Here is a 9,530-nt window from a genome sequence, read left to right as displayed (position 1 = left end):
TCTCGCTTCTGTACACTCGTCTATGGGCGAATAGTCCCAGAGCTGAATAGCCCACCAAACGACTGTGGTACGTGTTACGGAAAGGGCATACACGAATCACCACCACTTTCGAGTAACGGACATGTTTACATTGCATTCTGGGAAATAAAATTGAGGCCATGGGGTCATTCGCGCCAATCGTGCCAGATGACTGCATAGCTACAGAACACAAGAGCGCTACCGTATCGTGGTTTTAGAGTTCAAATAAAAAGCGTCGCAGTACCATATTTTTTATAGGTATAGAAGATAACCGTATGTCCACTGGTATCACACAAAAATGTCACATGTAGGGCGATATTTTCCCGATTTTTTGTTTATCTTTTACGACGATCAACGTCCTGGGAAAACCAAGTTCGTTCACGGCACAAATGATCAAATCTGGAAATTCGAAACAAACATAACAGACTTACGTAACACAGGCGTGCGACCCATAACAACAGAGAAAAAATACGGAATATCGAAATGTTTTAGTAGGTGATTTTTTTCTCAGTTTGTCACGATTTTCAAGGGTCTAGACATGATCATTTAGAGCTTGGGGCCAAGAGGTGTTAGCCAGGTGCCGAAACGTGGGTGCCTAGTAGTCGTAGGAAATGGCATCATCGTTTCTGGTCGCTGTCAAAGGTCCAGGGACCATCATGATCTGATTGCGAAATCATGCTTCTTAAATAGCGGGAAAGGATTTGTAGGGTCTTCTCTCGAATGCGCAATTACGCAAATTGCACATTTTGAGCTATTGTCTCCACTGAAAAGTTACTGACAGCGCGGAAATCGCCCGCAAAACACAGAAAGCAAAGACTATGGCGCGTAATCAAGGCCAATATTCGAACTCCCAATTTTCAACTATACAACTCAACATTCAACATTCAAACTCCCAATTTTCAACTATACAACTCTACATTTTCAACTTTCGAACTCCCAATTTTCAACTTTCGAACTCCACACATTCAACTTTCGAACTCCACATTTTCAACTATGGAACTCAACATTTTGGATTCGTATTCCCCATTTTCAACTATCGAAGTCATAGGTCCCCCTAGACCACTAGCCAGCGAACACAAGCCAAAATGAGCATACATATAGTCAAATACGACTTTAAAAAATCGTCGGTGTCATTTTACATGAAACTACTTATCACTTTGTTAGGGAGTCCCAAACACATGGTGACCTCGCAGTTAATTTTGAACATGGACGACACCGAGTTCGTTCGTGACCACGTCAGTGGTAGTTTGTCTAGGCTGCTACTTGACCTTGACCAGCCCGACAGACGGGGAGATGTGTCACGTAGGTGTGAGAGTCTTGTTAGACTTTTGTCACAGTTAAGTGGCATTGGAATGTGTAGTGAGCGTATTGTCCAGCTAGTGCAAGCTGCTCAACGTGAAATACATGATGTTGAACATAGTGGTCACGGTGTAATAAAGGGAAAGTGGCTTCACACATCAGCCATCTCGTCTTGTATGTGCTTTGGTGTGTTTAGTGTCTGAGTTGTGTTTTGGCTGTAATAGTGTGGAAATTAACAAGCGAGTTGTTAATTTTAAAATAAGCCATGGCGAGCCACGCACGCATGCTCTTGTCATTAGACGACATGATAGCGACCGAATTAGGCCTAAGTGATGGCGGAGGTCGGCGGTAAATCTTGAAGTTATAGCATCACAAGTGTTTCCGGTTCATATTTTTGGACCCTCTAAACTCTAAAACTCCGAAACGTCATGTGACGTATCTATGACGCGTTCTGACGTAGTATAGCCCAGAAGGAAAAACGTGGGTAACTACAATGAAGCAAGTTAGGGATGCCTAGGGAGAATACGAATCCCAAATGTTGAGTTCGAAAGTTGAAAATGTGGAGTTCGAAAGTTGAAAATGTTGAGTTCGATAGTTGAAAATGTGGAGTTTGAATGTTGAATGTTGAGTTCGATAGTTGAAAATGTGGAGTTCGAAAGTTGAAAATGTGGAGTTCGAAAGTTGAAAATGTGGAGTTCGATAGTTGAAAATGTGAAGTTCGAAAGTTGAAAATGGGGAATAGGAATCCCAAATGTTGAGTTTGATAGTTTAATGTTGAGTTGTATAGTTGAAAATTGGGAGTTCGAATATTGGCCTTGATTACGCGCCATACAAAGACATTCACACACATGATACATGTACCTTGAATGACTGAGGCTGCGGCTTGGGTGACCAAGCAAATTTATAGCGGCTGTCTAGGTGAATTTGTTGTTGTGTACTCCCGTGGGAAAGACAAAATATCGCCTGTCATTCAGCTTTGGTAACGTATATGACTCATGACGTGGAGTGTAAGCATCGTAAAGAACAAACGACGACATAGTTGCGGTTTTAACTGCAATAATTGTAGCCTTGGTTGGCCGTGAGGCTCGGGCTTGCACGACAGAAGCCCAAGCCCCACGGCCTATGGAGTGTAATTCATGCCAGAATTAGCACCCCACTTTTCGATACCACTCATTCACTTTTCGATACGACTCATTCACTTTTCGATACGACTCATTCAGATTTTGACACTACTCAACCAGTGTTCGAAACTACCCCTCCACTTTTCGACACTCGAAAAACCATTTCGCCACTACCAACTTAGTTTTCAATACCATTTACTCAGATTTCAACACTCGCAAAACGATTTCGCCACTACCAACTTAGTTTTCGATATCAGACACCCTAGTTCACTAAAGAGTTTTACGGCTATGAATGAGACGTCGATGAAAGAATTTGAGAGGTGCATGACAAAATTCGCCAGCAAATTCTTAGGTCGATTGGGATGTGCTTAGGGGGTCGTATAGAGATCTGGAAACGGTTACCCAGACACAGCAGCATGATCAAGGTCAGCACTTTGTTCATGCTATTTTCATCAATCTACTGGCACATCTAAGTTTATCAGCTGAACAGCTTCTCCCGCCTGGCGTCGCCATGCTGTACGGTCTGAGTAGCCGTTGTATCCCACGTGATCAGAGTTTGACCTTCCGGTTTACTAGTCTCCCAAGCATATTACGAGAAATTTGATGGAAATTTCAGTGACGTCATATGACGTAGGCATGATGCGTTGTGACGTAGCACAACGCTTGCAAGCCGAGCTGTAAAAACTCTTTAGTGAACTAGGGCGTCTATATCGAAACGTAAGTTGGTAGTGGGGAAATGTTTTGCCATAGCTCTGCATGGCAGGGCTGTGTGTTACCGGCGTTATACGGCCTCCCACCTGCACCACAGCCCTGCAGACTGATATAGAAAAAAACGCTGGTGGCTCCTCAAAAATACGGCGCGCAGTTCTTCTCCGCCGAAAACAGCCGATTTTGAATCCAAAACTTGCATTGATCTTCGTTTTCGAGCACACCCATCTCGCCTAGGTACACGATGTGCTCAGCCGCGCTTGTAAACTTACGCAAAGCCTACTTTTCTCTCTCTATGCGAGGGAAGCGTTCGTATCCGCCGCCATTGTTAATCTCATTCAACCCATGAGCACTCGGGCGAAAAAATGAGTGGTATCGAAAAGTGAATGAGTGGTATCGAAAAGTGAATGAGTGGTATCGAAAAGTGAATGGGTAGTTTCGAAAACTGGTTGAGTAGTGTCAAAATCTGAATGAGTGGTATCGAAAAGTGAATGAGTGGTATCGAAAAGTGAATGAGTGGTATCGAAAAGTGGGTGCTAATTTTGGCATGAATTACACTCCATACACGGCCAACTAAGGCTACAATGGCAGCTATGGTTTGATCAGCGCTCATGCATCGGCGCATGGTTTCATGGATTGAAGCCCCTAAATCCGTACCAAATCGTGTCCAAGAGAACAAACATGTCAAATTCGGTAGATGACAAATCCACAGAAGATGACGTGCAGCAGAGCACATCACAAGCTGACAAACATGATACTGATGTTAGTATGGGTGCTGCATGCGACATAGACACCGCAACTGTCACGAACTGAACTGAGTGACGATCGTAATGATATTGGGGAAGCACTTCCTAGGAAGGCAAAATCATCATCAGCAGTGACTGCCCGACCACTAATATGACCCCTAATAATTCTCTCTGTGGCCTCTCCGCTAGGCGACTGATGCCGTATGTTGTGGGTTCGAACCCGATTAAACTAGCCGTATTTTCTACCCTGGGATGGTAACTCTGCTGGTGGACAGAATTGTCCCCGAGGTTATCGTTCACCCAGTTAAAGCGATGAATTCGTTTCTTCGCTTCGATAAAGTTTGTATGTGCGATGTGTGATAGTGAGCATGTGTGGGTGAGTGCTTCACGAACTCAACAACGTGTCGAGCGGTCTCAGTCAGAAAAATGTAACAACTTAGCCGGCTATTGAACCATTCTTTTTTGGGAGTGGAGATTTAGCCATGCGTTCTCTCTGTGGTCTCTCGATAGGCGACTGATGCCGTTGTTTGTGGGTTCGAATCCGATTGAAAACTAGCCGTATGACAAGTCTGCCGAATGAGTCACAAAGTGCCCCTTTTAATGAGCATGCAACAAAAACACTGGATTTTGTGCGGCTTATAGCAGAGTAGATTACGCCAGTCACTGGGAATGATCACGCGTAAGAAAAACATTTTATTTTGCCCAATTGACCTATGTAATCAGTGTGCGAAATTAACGTCGGTCCGACGGTCCGAGACCGACAGATTTCTCGTCGGGGCCGCAAGTTTTTAGCAACATGTCGGTCCTTATGACCGACTGAAATTTGAAATAGCCTAAATGATGAAAATTTCACTGTCAAGACCTGCTACAGATGCAGATGATGACTGACTCTCACTGAATCATGTGATTCAGACTTGAATGTTTATGCACCTATCAATGTTTTCCAGCGTGGGAGTGCGGGGCAACACGGGATATTGATCGCACTCCGTGTCCTGGTAGTGGGGAATTCGATCTCTATGGTACGCCAGACCGGGGGGGGGGGGGGGGGGGGGGTGACAATGTCGCAACATAGTAATTTTTTGTCTTGCGACTTTTTGCATTTACGAAGAGTCTAATCCCTCCGATCAACGCACATAGCACGGTGCAGCTGATTTCATTCAGATCAGTACGAATTACGGCCATGCATGCAGATTCTAGCAATGGAATGGATTGATTTTGGTGCAACAATGCGATAAATATTATAATAATACTCGTCTAGTGAGTGTAACCCTGGTAACGTTACCATATCTGTGTCATATGACAACAACACCCAGTACCACTTCACTTGTTCCACACTTTAAGTGTTCTGAATGTACATGTACACAAATGTACTTTACAGCTCTTCATTTTATCAAACTGACTCCCTTTTCTTTGCTTTGATTTGCCATTGAAGCGTTCAAAACATAAACGGTTCATAGAAGAGTTTAAGACAAAAATCTACTACGAACAGTGCTGTTGAATTTTGGTTTTGAACATGGAGGTATTTTTTACCTCTATGGTTTTGAACTACGCCCGATACAAGGACTAGATCTTACACGACAGCCCAATTATGCTACCTGCAATCGACAGTGAAGTGCACGATTTGCTGCGTTTGTTTGTGGACCGCTAGAACATCTTGCTTGCTCGTTGGTCTTTAACCAAAGTTCACAAGGCCGACTGTTACGACTGTTACGATATATATCGACGTGATAATAAGTGTACATTTTATAAAACAGAGCGGCCTTATCATGACAGTGTTGCACGATCCGTCGTGTATACTCTCTGAGGAGTAGCAGCACGATGATGTCATGTACCACATGTTGTGTGAGCATTACTTTGAAAAAGACGCTGTCAGGAATTACAATCATCGAAATCCCCTGAAATGTCACCAGGGCAACAGTAGGTCTGCTGTTGCTAAGGCAACATACCATGCCCATGATATTGAATTCCCCCCCCATCTCCAAGCTTGGTGCACACTCAATACAAACACAAAAACAAAATGACCTCTACATTCTCTGTACAAACTTGGTGCAATGTTCATCACACTCTCCACACATACTTGCTGCAAACTTAGCCTATGTTTGAATCAAAGTGTATATAACTGACTAGCAAGATTGGTGCTTGTTTGGATGTCAGAATTTGTATCAAGTTTGTAACAAATAAGGAATGCAAACTTGTGGCAAATTTTGATCTTTCGTAAGGGACGGGGCAGTAGAGGTGATTGAAGGCTGGCTGTGGTATCGCAGCAGTAATTGTGTCATGTATATAATATATAATGACACATAGCTTATTGCCCAATGGTTTCACCGTTTGACATCTGAACGCCAGTTTACAAGCGATAGTTGGTCTGCTGCTCGACCCATTGTCAAACAATGTCATTACAATCGCTTACACAGTAAGGAATTCCACCGGCCACATCGGCCGTGCACCGTGTCAACAATTAATGCACTGTCGTGACAGTTCTCTCAAATCGCTCATCTGATCGCTCTGAAAATCGATATTCATGTTCATCAGGATGACCTCAGTCAAGTTTGTATAAATTGTATTGATATTATCATATTTGTAGTTTTTGGGCAATTTTCCAAATTTTTGGTCAAAATCTTTTTTTTCCAAAAAGTACTGATCTGATAGCTTTGATATTTGGTATACAGGTATCTAAGATTTATCTCGATATAATTTATTTAAGTTAGGTTGAAACTGACCACTGTTTTAATTTGGGGGCTAATTTTGCCTTTTTTGGTAAAAAAAAATTATTCTCCTAAAACTACTGATCTAGTAGCTTTGATATTTAATGTACAGGTTCCAAGGGTTTATGCTAATAAAATATATTGAAATTAGGATGAAATCTGCAATTTTGTATTTTTGATGGCAATTTTTGTCATTTTTTGTCAAAAAATTTTGTTTCTCAAAATTTACCAGTCTGATTACTTTGATATTTAGTAAACAGGTTCCTAGGGTTTATGTTAATATGATATATTGAAATTAGGTTGAAATCTGGAATTTTGAATTTTTGGGGCAACTTTGTGAAACTGTCAATTTTACAGGGATATCTTTCATTTTGTATTTTAAAGATTTTTTTTGGTAATTTTATACCTACTGGAACTAAGAGTATATAATGTGGTGATTTAGTAAGCATTTGATATGGTAAACTGTATTTGGTGTTGAAATGCGGTAAAAAATATTAGAAAACATAGCTGAGGTGATTTTAGCAGGTTTGGTTCCCAACAAATATATTCCAAAATGTATTCAATGTTTAAGGGTATCCAGGTTGTAAATAGTTGACACACTTCCTGCCATCAGGTCATTGTATATCTCATGCAAAGATGGTCAATACAAAGGTTGGACCATTTGATATTCTGGTGGGGGGGGGGGGCTTGCTGGTAGATTTGTAAAAAATTCCAAACAGATGTCAATACAAAAATCAGCCAGAGAAGGTTTGACAAAAAGAAAAGGTGGGAGAGTGGGGAAAAAAGACTTAACGTCGATTCTCTCGATAAATGATGCAATAAAAGACAGAACATATGTAATAATAACAGAACCCCATGGCCAGTGAGTGCAAGCGCGCCGTACTAGTGGTATTATCCCTATTTGTAACAATCAACCCTATTTGTAACAAAACCTAATTTTCAAAAAAACTTGGGCCTATTTGTTGAAATAGTTCGTTGAAATCCTAATGAAATATGCATATTTGTAAGTTTGGGGGCAATTTTCTTTTTTTTTGCCTTGTCGAAACTCATTTTTTCTGAAACTGCTTTTGTTACAAATTTGGTTGAAATTTGGTTGTAATTGTAATAATAATTTCAAACTCGATTTTTCACAGAACTTGTTTTGCATTGTTACGTGCGTCGATCCTGTTATTGTGAAGTATTTCCCGTATGCAGTCATGTCACATGACATACTTTACCCAAACTTGAATAGTAAATTCCATGAGCTTGCAAAGTAAACAAATGTCAGTGTGAGAGCACATGGATAGGCAATGGCAATGTTTCAAGTACAAGTTGAGTTCCACGGTAAAATTAGAAACATTCACACGGAACGACTGAGATACAGCCAGTTAGTATATCTAGTGAAAGACAATGTCGTTGTACTGAGTGAGGCCCTGATTTGACTCTCGGCCGGCCGGTGAACTTCTACTCGTGGAAATGCCCAGTTCTCCGGTATTTCATTATGACATCGTTCACAGTGCTGAGCATGCGATGCATTTCTGCGGCGATACTGGTTTGGGAAATGCCTGTCAACCATTTTTCTATGATGCTCTTTCTTGCCTAAAAATCCATTGTAAGGCAAATCGACGTCGACAGAGAAAAAAATATTCTCACGATTTTATGAACTGGCATACCTTGATTACATCAGGGTCTCTCTATACAGGCCCTAATGCAGTGCACATACTGATCGACAACCATAGATAAAAGACAGCAAAACTCAGCCGAAATTTCCGAGATTAACTGACAAAGTGTTTTATATCGCTGTTTTCAATCAAACTGATTATACAATCTCTGGATACAGAAGTGGCACTTTGGTGAAATTTCAGCATCAAAAAAATCCCAGAACTTGACATGAGGACGCCATGTGCTGATTAATAGCATAGTGCGCATGTGAACTGGCATTTATTGACTCAGGGACTGTAGAGCGTAGAGAAACTGTCTATGATTGACTGCACGGAAAAGCAGTCTGCATCTTGTGAAAACAACAACATAGCAGTGAAAATTGTAATAGTCACCAGTAAAAACTCTTCAGAGATGAAAGGATAATTGCCTCAAACTAAGAAACTCCATGTTCAGAGGATGAAAGCTAACATCGTGGTCCGTGAATGACAATAAACAATGGCGGATGTAACTGTGTAATGAACTATACTATTTAGGTGACGGGGATTGGCAGGGTCAAAGGATCAAGAAAGTACTGGGAAAACGTGTCATTTTCCTAACGATACTGTCTCAGGAACTCCAGTGTCCCATTGTTTTGTAATATATTACAAGTGTGCCATGAGCTTCGTTGAATACACTGATATCAATCAGCCATAGCTGTAAACTGGCGCAAAATAGTTTGATCCATGCAGAAGCTTGCATAGGGAGATTGAATGGAGATCGCACAGCAGGCGCAGTGTATGTTTACTGACCAAAGTTCCTCGGTGTTTTCCAAGGGATATTGAAAGATTGCGAGGGAAATTGATAAGGGCTTATCAAAGTCGGTGTCCGGTTCATTTTGACGTTCGCAATAAAGTGACGTAAAATGTGGAATCCATTTGTATGCCTGCCGGAAACCTATTTCGCTTATCATTCAATCGGACAGTCAGGAATAGTTGGATCTGATGAAACTGATCGAGACTGAGGATGCGAATGATGCTTATTAACTTTGCGGTTGACATGTCTCCTATTATGCTTATTAACTTTGCGGTTGACATGGCTCCTGTTGACTATTAGAAATACTTGCTGTAAACTGGCCATGAAGATCTATATGTCCACTCAATCATGTGTGCAAATTTATGCCTGTTGGTGCTAGTGCTCAAAACGCACAGGTGCTGCTCTGACTGTACAGAGATCAGCAACAAATTAATATACAACTGCAAAAACATTTCAAAAACGCTTGACCAATAAGTTATACCTAAAATGTCAATTTACCG

Source organism: Ptychodera flava, chromosome 21 (assembly GCF_041260155.1).
Source record: "Ptychodera flava strain L36383 chromosome 21, AS_Pfla_20210202, whole genome shotgun sequence".
Taxonomy (NCBI): Eukaryota; Metazoa; Hemichordata; class Enteropneusta; family Ptychoderidae; genus Ptychodera; species Ptychodera flava.
The sequence above is the reverse complement of the archived record's forward strand: the minus strand, read 5'-3'. Positions refer to the sequence as shown.